General features: G+C 38.1%; 1 long non-coding RNA gene and 1 pseudogene across 1 annotated transcript in view; both read left to right on the top strand.

The window, feature by feature from the left end:
- Nucleotides 1-9,055: 9,055 nt before the first annotated feature.
- LOC125612980 overlaps nt 9,056-22,827 on the top strand; it is an 18,819-nt gene continuing 5,047 nt past the window's right edge. The window contains exon 1 of the long non-coding RNA XR_007343479.1: nt 9,056-9,171. This is a non-coding gene — a long non-coding RNA (uncharacterized LOC125612980). The remainder of the gene's footprint in view (nt 9,172-22,827) is intronic.
- Nucleotides 12,377-12,461, top strand: LOC125613024 (annotated as a pseudogene).

Genomic DNA, 22,827 nt, shown 5'->3' with positions numbered 1-22,827 from the left:
TTCACCTCATGACCAGGAAGCAAAAGAGAGGAAAAGGGAGGAACCAAGGTCCCTTTTGAGGGCACACTCCCTATACCCTGAGGCATTCCCAATAGGCCTCATGTTCTAAAGTTTCCATCACCTCCCAATACTACCACTCTAGGGTCCAGGCCCTTAACATGTGGTCCGTTAGGGGACACTAATCCAAACCATAGCACCAAACAATCCAGAAATTTTACTTCTGAGTAGATTCAAAATAATTAAATAGAGACTCTTAAAATACCTGAACACTTAAGATCATAACAGGTAAAATTCACAACAGGTAAAATGTGGAAGTATCCCAATAGTCCATCTATGAATGCATAGATAAACAAAATGTGGTACATACATACTATGGAATATTATTGAGCCTTAAAAAGGAAGAAAATTTTGAAATGTACTACAACACAGATGAACCTTGGGGATGTTCTACTAAGTGACACAAACCAGTCATAAAAAGACAAATACTGTATGATTCTACTTACATGAGAATACTCAGATAATTAAGTTAACAGGAATTCAAGAAAGGACTAGCAGGTAATATATTTAAAGAACTTTCAGAACTCAACAGTAAAAATAGTAAGTTATCCAGTCAGGAAATGGGCAGAAGGCACAAATAGACATTTTGCTGGGGAGGATAGCCAGATTGGGAAAACACACACACACACACACACACACACACAACACATGAAAAGATGTTCAATATTGTTAGCCATAATAAAAATTAAACTTAAAATTAAAACCACAGTTAAATGTCTCTACACACCTATTAGAATGGTTAAAATAAAGAATAGTGAAAACACTAACAAGGATGTGGAAAACTGGATTTAGCTGCTGGTGGGAATATTCAATGGTACAGCCACACTGAAAAAAAAACGTTTGCAATTTCTTATAAAATGAAAACCGATGGCCTAGCCATTGCATTCTTGGGCATTTATTCCAAAGGAATGGAAACTTATTCTCATGCAAAAATGAATGTTCATAGCAGCTTTATGAATAACTGCCAGAAAGCTGAATGTGTAAATAGTTAAATGAACAGTGGTGCATACATACCATGGATACTATTACTTCACAAAACAATTTGGATGGCTCTCTACAGAGAACCAGAGAAGTTTCTGGATGATGTCAAGGGAAAAAATGGTGCTCAGAATTGATCTCAGCACCCTTGCAGCAGAAAAGGAGGCTGGGGATTTGTTGCTCTCTGCAGCATATTTCTTGATGGGTTCCTCATACTTCTAAACACCCTCCCAGGAGATGTGAAGGAAAACTCACTCAATAGCTCCTGTAGACCATTTTCATCCATAATCATTAGCATCTGGAGGACGAGGAGGGTTATAAAAAGCTGCCTGATTATATCATAAGTACCACAAGAATTTCTCAAATAACCCAAGCAAATTCCTCAGACTGTGCTTAAAGCCAAGCAGAGGAATAACCACTTTCTGGCTGTTCATACTCTCCTTCCACTGTTATTTATGAAAGCCAGATATTTTCTTGATTATTCTAGAGATTAGTAAAGTTAGTTTCTCCCTCAATCTAATTATGCACGGTTGTCACCACTCAGATTCTGTTTGTAGGCTGCTGATAAAGATAGATTAAATGGTTTTCCAAAAGCTGCAAGCTACTTAACCCTTTTTCATTGTGTTTACAGAATCCCAAGTGCAATTATTAAAGCAGATGCTGTTCATTTACATGCTAAGATTGGTTTATTTTTGTGCTTAACCTCCGTGCCTTTTTTGGAGAAGGAAAGAAAATAATTATTTTCTCAAACTCTTTTCTTTATTTGCAGTTGCAATCAACTGCTGAATGACCTTTCTCTGAAGTCAATGTCAAGGGAAATAAAGGAACAGCAGGGGGTCTGGGAGTGTAGCTCTCTGGTAGGGCACTTGCTAGCATATAGGTGATCCTGGGTACAATCCCCAGTACCACCAAATGAAACAATCAAGCAAGCAAGCAAAGAAAAAAATAAAGAAAGGGACAGCAAGTGGCACCTAGCTGCTGGCCATTGTTTGCATGAGTGCATGCTACGGGAATCCAGGCTTGGACCTTCATATACTGGACTCTTCTTATCTTTCCTCTCTCCTCAGGTTTTGACTGAAAGTGATGATATAGAATGCTAGTCCCATAAAGCAGCTCCAATGTATGAGAAAAATCAGTTGAGGCTGCAGTAGATTCCTACCCACCCTCACCCCCTTGATCAAAGGTCCTCAGATTTTAATATAAAACTTAACTAAATCTAAAATTTCAGTCTGGATTTTAAAATTCTGGATTCATTATCATACTCTCCTTTGCTTTCGTGCAATTGTCAAATTCTTTGGTTCAGGCTTTCTTTGAAAACAAGAATTAGTGGCCTCTGCCTGAGGGAAATGCATGGGTTTACAGATTCGTAAAATTTTGCTTTATAATTTCAGGAAGCCTTAGACCATCTAAGCTATTTAAACCCAGGGACAGTACCAATGGATTAGAATAAAAATATTAAGTGATCAAGAGAAGAAAATAATCAAAAAACATATAGAGCAAAGAAGACTCTGTCTTGTACCTCTAAATTCCTAGACATGACAGAGAATATATTTAAAACACACACACACACACACACACACACATACAAAATAAAACAAAACAAAACAAAAAACTTCTACACCTAAGTAGGAATGAAAGAGGACCACAGGGGGCTGGGGTTGTGGCTCAGCAGTAGAGTGCTCGCCTAGCACAGGTGAGGTCCTGGGTTTGATCCTCAGCACCACATAAAAATAAATAAATTAGTTAATTAAAGCTATTGTGTCCAACTACAACTAAAAAATAAATATTTGGGAAAAAAAAAAAAAAGAGGACCAGAGACTGAAAAAAAAAAAAAATCTGAAACCTGAAGGCAGAAAGAACCACACTGCCGCAGTCTGGCTGGGCACAAAATAACCGAGCTGCCACAAAGCCTTGTAGGTTCAAACAGCAACTCTTTATTCCCGAACTCTCACTGGCACTCTACACACACTTCCTGGGAATACACTCCCTCCACCAGGCTCCCAGCGCCAATTCTCTCAGAACCCCCGCAAGAACTGGGAACTCCAAAGTAGCCGGCGCCTGAGGCATCAGGATCTGCCCTAATCCCAGCAGGATCCGCCCTAATCCCGGAGCAGGGTCACCTTTCAACCATTCCCTCTGGCAAAAATGCCAGGCGTCATTCTGACTAAACTGTGGCTCTCAACACCATACCTGAAACCTATGCAATGAGGACTGCTGAAAATGTTGCAGAGGCTCCTGAGATTCTCCTAGAAGGACCAAGGGCAACCAACAAGGAGGTTATCTAGGTATGATACAAGGAGGAGCCAAGCTCCTTCCTTTCATTCTTTCCCATTGCCATGGACCAAAGGCGAACAATAGAGATATCTGTTCCTAGTATGAAAAGAGTGGAGACTCTTGGGCTGCAGAATCTGGACAGAACCAGGAAGCTGGTGGTATCCAGGAAGACAGAGAACACCCTCACCTGGAAGACAGCCCACCTCACTCCCTAGTCAGCAGATGAAGGTTGGAATTAGATTAGAGAGGATTCCTAGAGAGGAAGAATAGCTCTCAAATAAATAGACACCCAACAGAGGGTTACCAAATAGCTGGAAAAAGCCCAGGACAAATTTAAAAATCTGAATTTCCCTTCAGAGTTCATACAGTTCATAAAAAATAAAAATGTAGAAATTAGTATGGATCATATCTTCAATAAATTGTGAAAGCAAAGGAAGTTACAAATTAAGTGACAGAAAATGTTTTTATTTTATAGGTTAAAAAAAGGAATACTCTGAAAAGATTCATAAATAGTAATCAAATCAATTCAACAAAAACAACTCAACAAAAAAAAATGGGCAAGAATCAACGAACATAAACACATAATTTACAGGAGAGAAAAGAGCTTTAATCAGTTCTTATGAATCTCTTTCCCACCCCCTGTGCTAAGGTACACATGGTAGGTCAGCTTGCTCTTGGGTGGAGTGAAAGATCCAAAGCTCTCCATGGTTAGAAGGGACAGATTCAGCCCTAACGGAGATCCGGCCATCAGTGACCACAGATAGGTGGTGAGAATGGGCATTCCTGACTGACCAGAAGGCCACTAAAAAACTGGAAACTGATCTTATCCTAAATTCTATCTTCCTTTGATTTTTTTTTTTAAAGAGTAAAATTGTTTAAGAAAAAAAACGAAAGACCCCAAACAGCCCTTGCATAAAAGTGAAATAATGGGTCAGATTTTCTTTAAACTTCAGTTACTTTCCCAATTGATAAAGATACAAGGCATCAGTTTTTAACACTAAGTATGAGCCACACAAGTGTTAAAACGATAGCACTGCATATAAATGGATGAGGAAAGCAAGACCCAGGGGAGTTAAGTAACACTCTTGATGTTGCATTGCCAAGAGGCAGCAGAAGTGCTCTGGAAATCCTGGTCTGCTGAACTAGAGGGTAGCACTTTTAATCACTATGTGATACTGCTTTGGGTTTAATGAATGCTGTAGCTGTGTGACTACAGCAGGCACTGCTGCAAACATGGCTCCTGCCTTTCTGAGGATTCGTTCTGGATGACTATGACAACTAAATACACAATTGTAATATGCCGCAGTCTGGCTGGGCACAGATGCCGCAGTCTGGCTGGGCACACAATCACGAGCCACCACACAGCTTGTAGATTCAAACAGCAACTCTTTATTCCCGAACTCACACCAGCCGTCTACAATCACGTTCTGGGGAAATCCATGTTCTCTGCCCAAATCCACCTCCACTGGGCTTCTGTCTCCCAAAATATACTCTGAATCCCGTGAGAACTCAAGGGGAACTCAGGCAGCAGGATACGCCCTATTCCCAGCAGGAATAATCTTAAACCTTAAACCTGGAACCTAAACTGGGAACGCCCTAAACCCGATTATGTTAAACCGGGAACACCCTAATCCGCCCTGGTCCTTGAGCAAGGTCAACTACATTCAATGTCACTGCAAAATGTCAGCAACATGGGGTACGCTGGCAAGGAAATTGTCATACCTACTTGGCTAATGGCTCCCAGCATCTCCCCCCTTCTGATTAATTAAACAACAAGCAATGTGGCTTAAGGACCGTGCCTGGTAGGTTGTCCAATTCAACATATGGTTCTTACCCGTCATCGGAAAACTGACCTTTAGGCGTCAGCCTCCTGTCTTAGGTTGATACCACTGCAATTGGATCATACCCGTCACTGACTACCGGTCCAGCATACAGCCATTGGCCCCCAAATTTTAGACCATCACTAGCAGAAGGGAGGAGGATACAGAAATGCCACGACACCAAGCCAATTGACGGCTCCTTGGGAAAAATTGCATCACTGGTGACACCATCAGCAAAGATATGCCAGCACTACCACAATTAACATGGGGTGCGCTGGCAAGGAAATAAAAATTGCATCACTAGTGACACCATCAGCAAAGATATGCCAGCATTACCACAATTCGCTGCACCAAACGATAGTTACATAGTCCAGGCAAGTTCTGCAAGCAGTTCAAAGCGGAGGAATCTATCAATATGTCCATTTCCTCCCAAAATCCGTTTCCTCCCAAAGTAAGTTAACTCCTTGATTGAGCATTACTTGTTGAGTTATATTCATTGATGCATCAGTTTATACAGTTTACTGTGATAGCTATCATAGAAGCTGTAGTCTGGTTTTATCTTTGTCTTCACCGGCACTGGGATGAAGATAGGAATTCTGGCAATGATGCTAAAAAGACATTATCCTGAAAAGAATTATTAAATATAATGAAAAGGAAAGGTGAAAGTAAACAAACAGATCTGTTAACCTACTTTAAAAACAATCCTTAACAGCTGTTTACCTAATTTAAATTAAACCATTTAAATCACGTGAAAAAAAAAAAATAATAATAATTCGGATCCATTTTTTCATGAGCGCTCCTCATATAAGAAATATGGACATACGCACATACAGACATACAACACAAAACACAAGAGTGTACACAAACGTACAACACATAAGAAAATAGTAAAGGCCTTGTAGCTTTACCTGGGTGAAATCTCCATTGCAATGTTTAAAAACTCCACAGTCAAAAAATAAAACTGATCAGAAAAACATTAACCTAGGTTTGTATGAGCTCAAAAAATAAAAATAGAACCTTATGATGTGGAAAAATGCAATAATAAAATAGCTATTGAAAAAAGCATCCTGGTTAATCACTGTCGCAGATGTAAGAATGGCCAAGCTGGAGTTCTGGATATCAGCTGTTATGGATTTGAGTCAAATCATCTTCTTTTCGATCTGTAGAAATTGTTTTAGTTAATCTCTCTGGAATCCAAATGGGCTGCTGTTCTCCCTGTGGAAAAACACAAACAGACCCCCGACTCCAGACAATCACTGGGTCAGGACCTTTCCATTGTCCTGTTAGAATATCTTTCCAAAGTACTTTAGGCTTATGTACATTTTTTGGATACATATGCCTTTCCGCAGCACTAAGTCCTGATGAATCCAAATTTAAAAAGTTTAGAGTAAAAAGGGTTATTTTAAGTTTATCTTTGGGGGATATATACCCCTTTCCAATTCCCTCTTTTTGCTTTAATAAGTATGTCTGTATCTAATAGTTGTCTTAGCTTTTTGCATTTTCTATCTGTGTAATACCTTACTTGACATTTTCAACCATTTTCTATCTTATTTCTATCTTCTAGTTTTTTTTTTTTTTTTTTTTCCTAAGGTTTGTATTTTTACCCTTAGTTGCTTATTTTCCTCCTCCTTTTTTTTTTTTTTTCCTATTTTGTGGGTTTAAAATTCTTGTCTTCCTACATCTTTTCTATCTTTCTACATCTTCTTTATCTTTTTTCTTTTTAACTTTCTATACTTCTGTCTTTAAAGTTTTTCACTTTAAATTTTTAATCTTCTTTATCTAAATATCTTTTATCCTATTATCTTCCCATTTTTTAAGTAATGCCTTTAAGATTAACTAGGCTTCGAATGATGCAATAAAGCAATCTTTTTTCCGCCATGAAGGTATCTCGACCACCTTCAATTTAACCTTTTAAAGCCTTTTAATTATCATCTATACTGTACTTTTAAATGTACTTTTTCACCACCTACAACTTCACTCTTTTAAACGAGGCTTAGATTCTGTTTAAATCGCTTTAATGTTAGTTTACATGGCTGCCCTTCAACCAAAGGCTTTTTTTTTTTTTAACTCCATTGAGAAGCTTTGTCTCAATCTGCCATGTACAAATATCTTTTTCTTCTTTCTTCCTTTCTCAAGCTTTTAAAGTAAGTCTAGTTTCCTCAAAATCTTTTTAAATGGCATTTTACAACTTTTTACTTTACCACACAGAGATTATCTCATCTAGAAACATTTCTTTTTCCTTTAACCTTTTATATTAAAATATATTTCCACATCTTGAATCTTTTTCTCTCTTTTTTAACCGTTAACCCTTTTTATAAATTCACATTTTGAAACAACTCTTATAAAATTTCTGATTTAGACAAATTACTCCACTTTAATAAGATGAAAGACTTTCATGTTTTTTATGATACTATAATACTATAATTGAAACCCAACTGAAAATTTTTATACTCTTTGTATATAAATTACACATGATAGAATCTTAACACTTAGTAACCTTGTTTTAGCAAAGACACAGACACAAAGCAATATTAAACATTTTTCCATTTACCAATTTATGAAAACACACATAATGTTTAAATATATTACCTTATGGAACTTAATAAGTAAAGAGTACTTGATTTCATATTTAGTGGTTGATATTTTAACACTTTAGCTTTGTAAATTAATCAGATGTCTGTAAAAACCAAGATCTTAGACAAATGTAGTAAACAGAACTAGCCATCTCTTTCTTGTTGAAGAAAAATCCTTCTACAGGATACCATGATGGTCCCATTGATATACTTAATAACTCGTCTTTAAAAAGCCATGGGCTACATTTTTGTATTGTATCAACATACGTCCTAATTGTTCTTGGTCTCACTGGGGTGCCTCCTTCCTCTAACAATTTCTCTTGCTCAGAGGCGAATAACTTCAAACCTTGAGTCAACCATTTTCCCAGGTTTGCCTGAGAAAGTTCTAGGGATAGGCAGCTTGAAACAAAAACAAGATAAATCAAAACAATAACACATTGTTTTTTGAATTGGTCACCCATTCTTTCGATCTTCCTCAGGGGCGAGCAATTTCACTTACCTCCAAGCTTCAGAAGTTCCCCGCACGGGACGCCAAATGCCACTGTCTGGCTGGGCACACAATCACGAGCCACCACACAGCTTGTAGATTCAAACAGCAACTCTTTATTCCCGAACTCACACCAGCCGTCTACAATCACGTTCTGGGGAAATCCACTTGCATCACTGGTGACACCATCAGCAAAGATATGCCAGCACTACCACAATTAACATGGGGTGCGCTGGCAAGGAAATAAAAATTGCAACACTAGTGACACCAAGCTGTGTGGTGGCTCGTGATTGAATGCCGCAGTCTGGCTGGGCACAGATGCCGCAGTCTGGCTGGGCACACAATCACGAGCCACCACACAGCTTGTAGATTCAAACAGCAACTCTTTATTCCCGAACTCACACCAGCCGTCTACAATCACGTTCTGGGGAAATCCATGTTCTCTGCCCAAATCCACCTCCACTGGGCTTCTGTCTCCCAAAATATACTCTGAATCCTGTGAGAACTCAAGGGGAACTCAGGCAGCAGGATACGCCCTATTCCCAGCAGGAATAATCTTAAACCTTAAACCTGGAACCTAAACTGGGAACGCCCTAAACACGATTATCTTAAACCGGGAACACCCTAATCCGCCTTGGTCCTTGAGCAAGGTCACCTACATTCAATGTCACTGCAACATGGGGTACGCTGGCAAGGAAATTGTCATACCTACTTGGCTAATGGCTCCCAGCAGTAATACAGAGATAAACAATGATGGGGAAAGCACAGAATGACTTCGAAATGGATAGAAGATATCATTTGTCAATTAGGCTCTGTTTAGCTCAGCACATTAGAGAAGGATCTCATAAGGACAAGCCTGCAGGCCAAACAATTACAACAGAAAGAACCTGGACTAGAAACCCTAAAAGTAGGACCAAATTTCTCCACTATGAGATGTTAGACTTGTGGAGCGAAGAATTAACTACACAGCTCCTGATAGATGGTAAGTCTTTGGATGGTCGATCTTGATAAGAAGGTGTTTGCTTACCTGGATGCCTTGGACCACACCAGATAGTCTAACAAGGTGATCTAAAGTGGGGACACACAGTATTAGCTCTACTTCTAGAGGGGCTGGAGATGAAAAGTCAGCTGAATGAAAAGTCAGTCTATGTGACCAACTACCAATAAAAGCTCTGGACACCAAGGCTCGGTGCACTTCATTGATTGGCAGTACTCTGTGCACCTTGTCATACACTGTTGTCAAGACAAGCCAGCACTGCTCAGTTTCCCTGGGAAAGGACAACTAGAAGCTCCACAAGCAGAAATCTCCTAGCTTCTGCCCCATACATCTCGTCTCTTAGCTGAGAATAATCTGTATCCTTTCATTATGATGAACTGTAACCAGGAACTTAACAGCTTTCCGTTGAATTCTTCCAGGAAATGATTGACCCTGAGAGTGGTCTTTCAGATCCTGAACTTGGTGTTGGAACTGAGGATGGTCTCATGAACTTTCTTAACTTGATGGTTCTCATTTTTAGATTCTCTAGAAAAGTCAGAGAATCTTTCTGGTGTTCAACACTCATCAAAAATGGGAACATACTCGTACCTGACCTGCTAGTCCTCCTATAGGGAATAACACAAAGGGTAATATAACTCAAAAACTGTATTTGAAAGTGCTATGTGAACCCAATAAAGGATTCTTATTATTGTGTCATGCTGTGTTTCAGGGCATTCCAGGTGAGAGAGTAAGTTTTAGCGTGCATAGCTGTAAAGGTTAACAATTCAATCTTTGGAGTCCACCAGATACAGCTTTGACTTCCTTATCTACTAGACTAGTTACTGAGGCTTTGGGCAAACTATTTAAGTTTCACATTCTTCATATAAAAGAGAAGCAATAATATTAAGTTTGCATAGTTTTTGTAGGAAATAAGATTCTTAAGTACTCTACACATGTGTTTACTATTTTGCTATCATTGCCTTTTATTATCATTAATCCATTGTCCAGCTAGCTGGGGGAGTGGAGCAGGGATACATTGGCATGTTTTTGCATAAAACCCAATGTGTCATTATCTTTTGCTTTACATTATAACTGTATTTTTGGTTAGCAAGTTATTGCTTTTAGAATATTAAGTAGCTGCCTAGATCAACAGAGTTACATTGACTTCAAAATCTTAAATCGCCACCTAATTAGCCTCAATTAGCACTGTATTTTATATATCATTTTAGTTTTATTTAAACACATTAATTGGTTGATTGCTGATTGGTTGATTAGCTTGTTAAAGATTAGCAATGGATTCTAACAAGAACTCATAAATTCATTTAATTAAAATAGACAAAAAACTAGAACAGGGTTCAGGAAAATAATGCAAAGCTAGTGTGTTTAAGGATAGCTTTAAGCCAGCCTCAGCAACTTAATGTGACCCTAAGCAACTCAGCGAGACCCTGTCTCTAAATAAAAATTTTAAAAGGGCTGGGGATGTGGCTCAGTGGTTAAGTGCCCCTGGATTCAATCTCCAGTACAAAAAAAAAAAAAAAAGCTTTAAAACTGTCAGAGGACTTTGACGTTATTTTCCTCTCTTCTTTTGAAAACAATTTATTTTCCCTATGTCTTACCCTGGAATAATATCTCCTTGCCTGGAATAATTTCTCTAAGCCCTTTCTGCTCATCTCCCTTTTTGTTTTTCCCAGTATTGACTCCTTGCTGCTGATTTGACATTCTGCCATGCCAAACACAGATTCTTACCACCTACTGAACAACTAGCAGTCCACTAATATGATTTTTGTTTCACTGAGTTGAAATTGGAGTGGAACATGATATTATGACATAACTTCCAAGGCAGCTTATCAAAATGTGGGGCTTTAAACACAAAGCTTAGTTATTTTTTTTTAAGCCACTAAGTTGTATGTGAAACAGTATATGAAAAGATGTGTTCCCACACATCTCTTCTTTAGTTCCCAGCCCATCTCTTAGCCTTTCTCTACCTCTAAGCCTCATTGGCCTCTGGGGCTTAACTCAATCAAGAGTTGTACCCTATTTTTCCTCCTAACCGTGAGCTCCAACCTCTTCTCAGAAATGTGTCCCATCCTCAACTCCCACCACCATCTGTAAGAGTCACCTTTTCTTACTCCTGCATTACAGCTGACAGGAAGGGGGTGGGGAAGGCATGCTGGACCCCTTCAAAGATACCCACTGCAAATGCACTCTTCTTTCTATGGTTCATTGGATTGTGGATTGTGCATTGTGAATTGTGATCCATATTGTAGTCCCATGACCATACCTAGCTGCACAGGTCTTCATTCTATAAACTGGGCATTCTCTGCCTTTACAACTTTACCTGCCTTACAGTATTTTTGACCCTATATTTTGTGTTGTTCCCTAGCATTTTACATTACTACTGCTCAAAGACCTGGGGCTATTGTAGAAAATTTGAAATATACATAATGAGGTTGAGAGGTAGTATAACTATTACCCACAATCCCATCACCCAACAGAAGCACTTGTTCATATTTTGGTATATTTCCTTCCAGAACTCCCTACATCCCTTTTATTCATCTACCTCAGATTAAATTATAAATTGGTTTTTCATTTATTAGTCATTGTATCATCTAATCGGGCAGGATTTTCACTTGAAAGAAGTGTCTCTTATGAGTGAGAGGGGAAGACGGTTCCCTCCGTCCATCGAGTGTGGAAGAGAAAAACAGAGATCCAAGAACTGTGGTTCTGGATGCTTAGGATGGCAGTCACCTGTTCTTATCAAAATCCAGCTGAACTAGTAGGGGCTATGGCCATTGGAAATGACTGAACATGATTCAAAGGAAGAGAAGAACTATGATCTGTGAGAAGTGAACACCAGCATCAGAGGCCCTGGAGCCAGACGTATTCAGACCAAGTTGGGAAGAACAGTTGCTGATGATTTCTGCACATGAATAGAGTTTAAGGGACTTGTCCATGAGACCCAAGTGTCCTCATGAAGGAGATGGAGACTAAAAGTGAGCAGAGATATCAGAAGACTGTCAGGTCACCAGATACCAGCTCATCCCTAAATTCATCTTTTGGTGGAAACAAGGCATCTGGCAATTAGGGGTTCAGCTCTAGCAGCGAATAGGACTGTTCAGACTTGTTAGTTTCCTGGTGAGTCTAACAAAGGTAAATTATAGGCAGGACACAGTGAAGAAAAATATTCTCATGTTAGAAAAATGAACATTAGAAGACTATACTTTCAGGGATCATTTCTATAGTATGTTACTAGAAAAATGAACATTAGGAAGAGCATTGCAGCAGAATGCAGTGCATGGTTCACTGATCCTTCTGGCAATAGGTACCTGAGGACTACAATGAAGGAGGCCAATCACAAATAGGGCAGGGCTTGGAAGGAAAGAGGGTATCATAATAGAGTTTCCCAAAATAGCATGAGTACAAGTTGATCTTTTTCCATTACAATGCTGTTTGATAAAATATTTACAGAAGCATTATTTAAAGTCTCCTGGGTCAATATTCTCAATTGTTTTTTTACCTCCAACTATTTTGTTCAAATTAGAGAGTTTATTGTCTATCTATACAAACTGTTTCCCTCTATACAAATTCTCTCCCACTGGGAAAAGAATTTGGTGATTAAAAAGAATTTGAAAGGAGCTAATTTAATTACTACAGTCTGATTTTATTGCAGTGATGTTAAAAAAAAAAAAAAAACACCCAAAATGGTCAACAGAAGTAAAAGCAATTAGTATTTCTACAACCACAGTATTAATATAAATCCTATATATCATTAATGGAAATTCATGGCCCACTCAAGCTAACATAGATGATGCACAATTTAATGTATCCATCTAAAAATTAGAGCAATCTCAATTGTATGTGTGTGCAAAACTTTACAATTAAAAACACAGTTAAACTTCAGTTTTATTTTCAATAAAAATTAAATTACTAAGTAAATTACTAAGTAATAAAATTATTAGTAATAAAATTACTAAGTTATAAAATTGTATTAAATAAAAGTATTATTATTGCACACATTATGTGTACAATAATACCTTACACTTAATTCATATTCCACCTCTAGTTCTCACCTGAATCTGATTCTTGTGCCTCCCTGACTCCTTTACAGATTCCACTGCTGTTTCTGACCTGTGTCTCAGCCAAAGCCTTATGTTAATGACTTGATAACTTTTAAAACATGAAAGTTGAATTTTGTCTATTTGGCATCATGAACCAGGAGTAAGTGTAAAATAATACACAACTAATGACTGACTACAGCTGCTTGCTATTCTCAGTTCTCTGTTATATCAACTTCACAGAAACTTACCATGTTATATAAAGACTTCATCCCAATAATTCCCATACAGTGATAATAGAGGCCTAAACATTAGAAATATAAGAAAGATCCACCTGGAAATATTAAATTTATGGCACTGGCAAGAGAGTTAAGGCAAATGTGAAAACTGTTACTCAGCTATATACCATGACTGGAATTGACTAGAATTGAGGTTCAAGTTTGAATAGTTTGTAGAACTGATAATCTCTCAGATATGGGCATTCATTCACAGTGTTGTTCCAAATAAATAAATATTGTTCAAAGAGAATACTTCACAGTGCTGATATTTATCCTTGTATATTGATATTTCAGTTCAAACACACTGAGGAATTAGATGCCAAGACAGAATTAGAATCTCAAAAGGTTCATTGGGAGAAAAGTCTATGAAGAATAACTGGGCAGGGAGTTGGAGTAGGCAGGGAAAGGCTTCAGATTGTCATGCAGGTCTGACACCTATGAAGGAGACAGGAAAGGATGAAGGATGGGGAAGGAAGACCTTCATATTGCTGTGTAGATTTAAGAAAGTCAGTAAGTGTGGCTCGTTAGCTGGGCCCTGCATCAGACAGGATCATCCCTAGAGCGCCTACCTGGCTCAGTCATTGGCTGCATGTAGCCTGTGCAAAGCACAGCCCTGGTGTATACAATTAGCTATACTCATAGCAACAATTCTCTCTTGAAAGGGGATCTGAGCAGTGCACTCTGGTAGCTGCCCCAATGCTTGTATAGCAGATTCTTTGCTCCATGTATTCAAGGAACTGTGTGTTTTTCATCCTGAGGGAAGGTTTGATGACTTACCTAGTGCTGTGACCCAAACCCTTATTCCTGTAGAATCTGAGCCCTTCATAATTGTACTCAGCTTAGGCCTGCATTGTTTCATGGGTCCATTCACTGGGTTGGGCAAGAGTTACCAAGAAGAACCTAAGTGGATTACCTAAGTGTGCTTTCTACGGTGTACAGTGTGCGAGTTCTGGGATGCTCAATTGTCCTGCTATGATGATAATGACTTTTGTTACCTGCTGGCCCATGAGTGCATGGAATTCAAAATGCCATGGCAGTAGCCATAGCATGTAGGTCAGCGAGACCCCCTTCACAAAAGTATGCCCTTTGAGTACCAGGACGTTTTACACCAGAGAGCTCAGAGTCACCTCAGTAGCACGAAGTCCCTAGTGTGTTACTGGGGGTGATGGTAAGTGGAGCCTTTCTGCTTCTACCCTGATGTGGTTTGGATATGATTTGAGATAGACCCCCAAGGGTTTGTGTTTTAGAAGCGTGGTCTACAGTGTGGTGGTATTAAGAGATGGTAGGACTTTTAAGAGGTGGAGCCTTGTGGGAGTTCCTTAGAACTCCCTCAGAAGAGAGGTGTATAGTTCTTGTGGGACACCAGTCACTCTCTGGCCTCCTGTCTGATCATGTGATGCCTTTCACATGTGCGCCTACTATTATGCCATCTGCCATGAAATCCTCATGAGGGGCTGTGCCAGGCTGTTTTCATTTTTAGCCTCCAAAATTGTGTATAAATACTCCTCTTTTTCCTTGTAAGTTACCTAGATTTAGGTGTTTTCTTATAGTAATGGAAAGAGGATGATACACACCCCTGTGGTGTTATAAACTTGTCTACTTCCTACAGGTGGCATAGTGCCATGTGAAGTTCTCTGATTGACTGTCTATACTACATCTGAAAGGATGGCACACATCTTTGAAGAGTATTGTGTCCAAGAAGGACATTCCAATGCCCTTTTAGGCCAGCTACTTCAAGATGATACTGTACATGGTCATGGGTACACTCTCATGTCTACTTTGCTCTGAAATTGGCTCCTTGTAGGGTGCTATGTTGTGTGGAAACTCACCTCTATAAATCAAGAATTCTCTAAGTCCTTAGAAAGTAGTGTTGGTTGAGGCTTTGTGGGAAAGAAAAACAAATTCATATCCCAAATACTCTTTTTTTCCCTACAAAGATTGATATAGAAACATAGAAGAGGCCCAGGCTAGTTTACTTGCCATCAAGTTCTAGTTGATCACCTGAAAAAATATTGTGATTTGGGGGACTCAGCTTGGTCTTGGTTGCTGGCAGGTTAAACATTCAAAGGTGACAGTAGCTAAACCAGCTTTGGTGATAGGCATATATGTTGTTGAGTCCATGGCAGCCTTTGTCTTTGCACTGTGGCCTCCCTGTTCATGTGGATGGACAGTGTGCCAGTTCTGGGATGGTCAATGATGAAGACTGGCCAATGTTAAATAAACACCTCTTTGTGTCTATGTGGTTGTTGAGCATCTCTTGTGTGGTTGATTTTTGACAGACTAAATGATCCAAAAATCTTTACAATTTGCACCCACTCTTATCTATATACTATTACCCCAAAACTTTACTCTAATTCTCTTTTCTTTCCAGGCCCCTGTCCCATTGACTAGGTACACTACCATAGGAGCATACAGAATTTCTCACTTTGGGCTACATTTTTCTTTCACATAATCAATGACCAGATGCACTGCTCCCAGCTCTGCCCAGTGAGAAGATTTTAATTCATGTCTTTCAAGTCTACCCTTGATTGCAGTGTAATAAAGCTGCTGTCTACTTTTCAACCAATTCATTCCCAAACCCATTTTCTTTCTCTTCTTCCTTCTGGTTGCATGAGATTCCCACATAGATGGTGACAGTATGAGCTGAAGGAAAGACACTGGTATAGCCATCGCAGGTGACATGGATGTCTGAGCTACTTGCTCATGCACCTTACTCATGCCCTCTGACCCTACTTGGTCTCAGTCTCAGACAATCCATTTCCATCTTCCTGTGGCATGCTACTAGGCTTATTGCACTTTATTACTTGTTGAGGGTGAAAAAACTAAACTCATAATGGGCAAACCTGGATGACTGGTTACTTGGTGCTCTGTGGGTCAAGCATTCTAGCCATAACAGGACCCACTGACATGTCAGAAGCTAGTTCTTAAAAGGTATATAATTCTCTGCTGCAAATGGCACAGCAAAACCCCCGTGGCGTGAATTCTCCCAGTGGGGCTTGCCACACTGCAACTTTTCCCACTCCTGACATCTTCAATACCATTAGGGGCTCCTGAATCTCATGGCACCAGCAGCCGGGCTGCTTGCAGCGCTAACTACATTTGCTGTAGAATTCATCTCTGCTCTCAGCTCCTTTCCAAGCTGGCAGATTTCTGTGTGGCTCAGTATGTGGGCTGGCGAAGCTTTCCTAGATGTGGACTGGGGTGCCTTCAGAACCTCAAATGACTCACCAAGTATTAAGTTTCCCCCTTTGTAATAAGGATGCAAGAGTCACATTTTGTCTTTTACTTTGGGGAAGATATCCTGGCAAGCCCTTAACTACTGAGCCTGGGAAACTTTACTCATGTGGTGGGCTTCTGAGTCTTCTAGGATTTGTCTCCCATTCTGTGGGGCTCCAGTGTCTTATTAAGGCCTTTAGCATTTTAGGCATTTCTTGGTCACCATGTCCACATAGCATGACACCTTCAATGTAATGGATTAGTGTAACATTCTGTAGGATGTACATCAAATTCAGATTTCTTTAGAATGTATTATGACTGAGCCTTAAAGAATACAGAGCCCTGGGGGAAGAAAAACTATAAATGAATATTCTTGTCGGTAAGGGATTCTCCCTTGAGTGAGAAATGGTCTGACCATAGCAGTCCCCCAGGATCAGCCATTGGCTGGGAGGGGTTGGGGGGTATGGCCTAGGGTGGATGCTACTGAGAATTCCTAGGGCATGGCTGCTGGAGGTGTCTCTGACTCTGCTCCTCACAGTGTTCCATGGCTACCACTGTAAGTTTACTAAGGGTAATATTTGTTCTCTTCTATGTGCTTTCTGTATTTTCCAAATTTTTCTAAAGTGGACATGTATTAACTCTGAAATCAGAAAACAAAAATCATAAATACTCATATCCCAAAGGTATTTTTAAAACCATACCATTTCACAGTCAGATAACTATTATAATGTTTTTAAAAAGTCTCTGACCAATATGTCTTATGAAATGATTTAATACCATTTTAGTTTTGCTCACAATTTTTAATACTGTGACTTTGGAGAGATTTTTAGTGTTTGTCATTCTTTCTCTGACAGATGAAATAATTTGTTAACTATAGAAAATATTGAATATTACATAATTTTGTAAAGGAGTAATTATAAATAACACTCCAAATCTTAACAGCCCTTTTCAAATCTTGGTAGTGTTTTGGTGTATTTTCTATCAGGTTTTCCTCTTCATTTTTCTTTAAAAACCTGAAATTAAGGAAGCTGCTTTTTTTTTCACGATTTATTCATCCTCAATCTTATTTCATCTTAAAAGAAGGAAGGAAATGGGTGTGGACCCGGGAGTTATGAAGCATAGATCTCTGTCCACTTCACATGTGCAGAGAGAAGTTTAAGAGGTGGTTCTCCTGCTTTGAGCAGGACCTCAGCTAGGGCAGCTAAGGTGGCAGGCTTGGGTTGAAGTGAGTGACTGGGGACAGGTAGAATGCTGGAATGACAAATCATTAGAAGAGAAAATAGAGTCAAGGCCATAGAGAATTATTCATGTTTTGGCAAAGTCATGCTCACTATAGTTGGTGGGATCCTTGAAAAAAATATTTATATATGTATATATATACATATATAAATATATATGTATATATATGCATAAATACATGTGTATATATTTATGCATACACACGCATGCAGAGTTTTTAAGAATTAGTTTCCATGCCTAGAATTAATTACATTAATTTATGCCCTAAGGGCCAGAGTATACCAGCAGCAATCAGGTCAGCACTGAGTGAGAAAGTTCTGTGTATTCCTGGGCTTCTCATGGGAGTCTGGCCTATTGAGAAGAATGAAACCATTGTCACAATGCCAAGATTGAAAAAAATTATGAGCTTTGTTCTGATTTTTTAAAAATCACAAACTGGAGAAGGGAGTTGTGGAAACTAAAATCCAAGTATCTTTTGTTGGGCCTTTCAAAAGGTTTTGAAGGCTGGGAGTTACATATTAAACAAGTTTGGCCATGTGTTAATAATTGCTGGACTGAGTGATAGGAATATTATGGTTTCTCTACGCTTTGTATGTCTGACAATTTCCATAATAAAAAGTTTTTCAAAAAACAGCTTGTAACAATTTTAATGACTGCTTAATATTAACTTGTAGGAGCTTCATGAACTCTTTGTCCATCTTGTTCACCAATTTATCACTGGTGTCTAGAACAATCCTGCCCTATTAGATGCTTAATTATCTAATTGGTATATATTAACTTCTTTAAACACAGACACTTAAATTTTAAGTAGATTCCAACTGTTTGTGTATGGATAGATTTCAGGTTTGAACCATACTCTTAGCCTAACTTAGTGTGAAACATGGAATTTTTTTTAATCTCCAGTGACAGGTTTCTCTTCTTCTTCTTCTTTTTTTTTTTTTTTGCTGGAGTTGGGGGGTGAGTGGATACTGGGGATGGAACCTAGGGGCACTTAACCACTAAGCCGCATCCACAGCCCTTTTTATGTGTTTATTTTGAGACAGGCTCTCACTAAGTTGCTTAGGGCCTGGCTAAATGCTGAGGATGGCCCTGAACTTGCAGTCCTCCTGCTTTGGTCTCCTGAGTCACTGGGATTATAGGCATGTGCCACCACACCCAATCAGGTCTTTCTTCTTTATAAGAAATCTTAGTGTAGCAGTGAAAATAGAAGAAGGGATGAAGGACATTGAAGGAAGAACAACAGAGAACGGTAAGTACATGAAACATAAGCTTCAGGAATGTTGGGTTCCTGCCTTTCATCATAACTGTCTACTCCTCTGCTGGATAGAGTGTCACCAACCTATACCACCCATATTTTCCACAAAATGTCTCATATTTTCCAAAGGATATTGTTTCCCAGCCAGTGTTCTCTGGAACATTTGTGGTTCCTGTGGATTAAATCTCAAGTATAATATTAAGTTACTCTGGAAGTCTTAATTATTACAATCTCAAGGGGAAGAAAATTACATTTAAATAACTTTCATGAAGTCTATTTGCTAAGGAAGCCATCTCCAAGTATAAATAGCAATTTTTCTCATTTGCTATGTATTTACTAATATGAGAAGCACTCCACAAAAGGTGCATTATTTAATTTTTATAGCAATCCTATAAGGAAAATATTGATCCCATTTAAAGATGAAGACACTGAGACCCAAAAACTTAATTTACCCAAGGTCACACAATTAGAAAATAGCAGTCAAGTTTGACTCCAAAACATATCCTATACAACTTATAAAGGATTATTCCCATTATGAACTCACTCTGGAGAATTTGAACTCCCTTAAACTATCTGTAAAGTTCAACGAAAGACTATGGGTTTTATGATATATTGTAATTAATTAGCCTTTATTTTATATCTGACTCTGGGGATGTCAATAGCATTGCTATTTTTTCACAATTTTGTGTTGGTTTGAGGCCGAAGAGCAGGCCTCTGCAGAGTTTTATCAAGACAACAAGAATGTAGAAAGCACAAGTCCCTGTAGTCATAGATGCTGACAGGGCTGCCAAGAATCAAAGTAACATCTTATCATTCTGTAGGCCACACAACCCAGATAAAGATCAGGGCCTTCAAAAAATGGGAAAGGGGAGAAAACTTCTGGAATAATGTGAGGAACTCCACAGATTATCTCTCTCGTAAAATAACCACAACTGGTGAAAATTATTTTAAAAATTATGAAAATAGTCCTAAGAGCATACATAAATAAAGAAACATTTGTTCAAGAAAATCTACTAAACCCATTAAAGAACAGTGAGAATCTAAGGCATCTGAATCATGATCGACTTCTTCCCCTCTTACTTCCAGCTCAGTATGACAGAAACTTCACTTAGGGCCTATTAAAAAAAAAGAAGAACACAGGGATCCAGACAGGGAGGCAGGGAGGCAAGGCACAGCATTTCCTAATTCTGTCAGCACCATGATGCAAAGACTCTATTCCAAGAAACAGGTACTGGGAGGTCTGGGGCTCCCTATTGAATCTGGCTTCCTGGTGTAGGGCACAGACTCTACTCAAGCCACAACAGAACAAAAATACTGATGCCCCAATCTCATTCACCCCATCTCACTGGAAAAGTGGAGACTAAAATCTAAGAGAGGCAAGTGGAGAAGATCTGAGGCTACTGCTCCCCTCCAGCATTCTGTTGACAATGGAGTCAACCCCAAGAAAATCAGGCCACTGTCCCTAGCTCTAGCATGTTACAGGATAAAAACTTCAAAAACAGCTGTCATAAATATGTTCAAGTAACTAAAGGACAACATAATTAAAGAAGTAAAAGAACAATGCTCCAACAAATATAGACTATCAAAAAAGGGATTAAAAGTAATTTACTGAAAGTATTAAAAAATCTATTAAAAATTAAAAGTAATCTATTGAAAGTATTTTAAAAAGTATTAAAAGTAATCTATTAAAATTTTAGAGTTGAAAAGTATAACAAATGAACAAAATTACTAGAGGGGCTCAACAGTAGATTAAGCTGGCAAAAGAAAGAAACAGTAAATTAGGATTTAGATCAACAGGGATTACACAATCCAAGGAACAAGGACAAAAGGAATGAAGACAAATGAATAGTTTCAGAGAAACGTAGGATACCATTAAGCACACCAACATACATGTAATGGGAATATGAGAAAGAAAGCCGAAAGAGAAAGGAGAAAAATATTTGAAGAAATGATGGCTGATAACCTCACAAATTTGATGAAAACACTAATCTACACACCAAGAAGTTCAAAATGTCCAGTAGGTTAAATACAAAGTGATTTACACTCTGACACATGGTAACCAAAATGCTGAAAGACAATAAACAAGGACAAAATCTTGAAAGCAGCAAGATAAAAAATGACTCACCACATGCAAGGGAACCACAATAAGATTACCGCTAACTTCTCATAAGAAACAGTGGCAACCAGAAGGAACAATATATTGTTGGGTTTGTAGGATACAAATGCAATATATAAATAATATACATTTTTATCTATATATTCTTTTATATATTATTATATATTTATATATTATATATTCTTGTTGCTTTATATACTCTATATGAAAATATTATATATAAAACAATAATATATTTATGTATAATAAAATACATATATAATATGTATTATTTATTACATAATAAAATATATAAATAACATTTATTTATGATAAATTATATATTTATGTATAAATATGTTTATATTTATATATACATATGTGTGTGTGTATATATATATATATATATATATATATATATATATATATATATATATAAAACAATAGCATAAAGAGGAGAAAGAAGCAGTCTTAATGTAATCTAGAAGTAGATTCTGAAGTGTTAAGTAGATATAGTAAGTTTGCCATTGTGTAAATATTGCAAAAAAAACTCTAACGGAACTAAAATGCTAGACTAAGTATATTCAATTAGTATATTCTTTTCATTTAGAATTTTATTTTTATTCAAAAGAAAGAACTAAAGGAGAACAGTGGAGGAGAAGAAGGCCTGAGGCATGTAAAAATCAAAATGTCGGGGCTAGCGATGCTAGGTTTGCCTAGCTCACATGAGGCCCTGGGTTCAATCCCTAGCACTAAAGAAAACAAAAAGTGTAGAATGTCAGGTGTCCAAGCCTAAGAAATAAATTTCTGTTGTTTAATTACCCCAGTCTATGATATTCTTGTTAGAGCAACCCAAAGTAGTTTAGATAGGGTATCAACTGGAGGGAAAAGAGAGCTATGGATTGTTTTCATTTTTAGCGATGAGAAAGATTTAGGTAATTATTGAGAGACAATTTTTCATAGGTTTCTCACTTGTCTTGCAGAAGCACTAATAATAATCTGTTCAGAACTACATTTTCAAGAATGGTCATATAGTAAATAATCTTGGAAGATAGAGATTATGTTTTCCTTGGATCAAAGACAGATTTACTTATTCTCCACCAAACAAGATAATGACTCCTCTAGGCCATGTGGGCTTACTGCTCATTATAAAAGATCCAGGTTCCCAAAGCTTGGGGTTCCTCTCTTATAACACACACTATTGCCTCTGTGGGTATCACCCAAGCGTCTTTATATTATCTTATGGGAATCAAGCTTCAAGGAACCAAAGTAAATGTGCTGATGCTTATGCTGCATACTGTATTGTGAATAACAAAGCCATTTGTTTCTGAAATAATGGATAAAATTTCTCAATAGGAAATAGAACACTTGAGCAACAGTATAAACCAAGTAGATCTAACAGATACATATTGCACACTCCTGGCAACAGCAGCAGATTATACATTCTTCTCAAATACCTATGAAACATTTCTAGGATAAACCATATGTGAAGCTGTAAAACAAGCTTAAATTAATTTAAAAGGA

Source organism: Marmota marmota, unplaced genomic scaffold (assembly GCF_001458135.2).
Source record: "Marmota marmota marmota unplaced genomic scaffold, marMar, whole genome shotgun sequence".
Taxonomy (NCBI): domain Eukaryota; kingdom Metazoa; phylum Chordata; class Mammalia; order Rodentia; family Sciuridae; genus Marmota; species Marmota marmota.
This window is presented reverse-complemented; position numbering and strand designations above follow the sequence as displayed.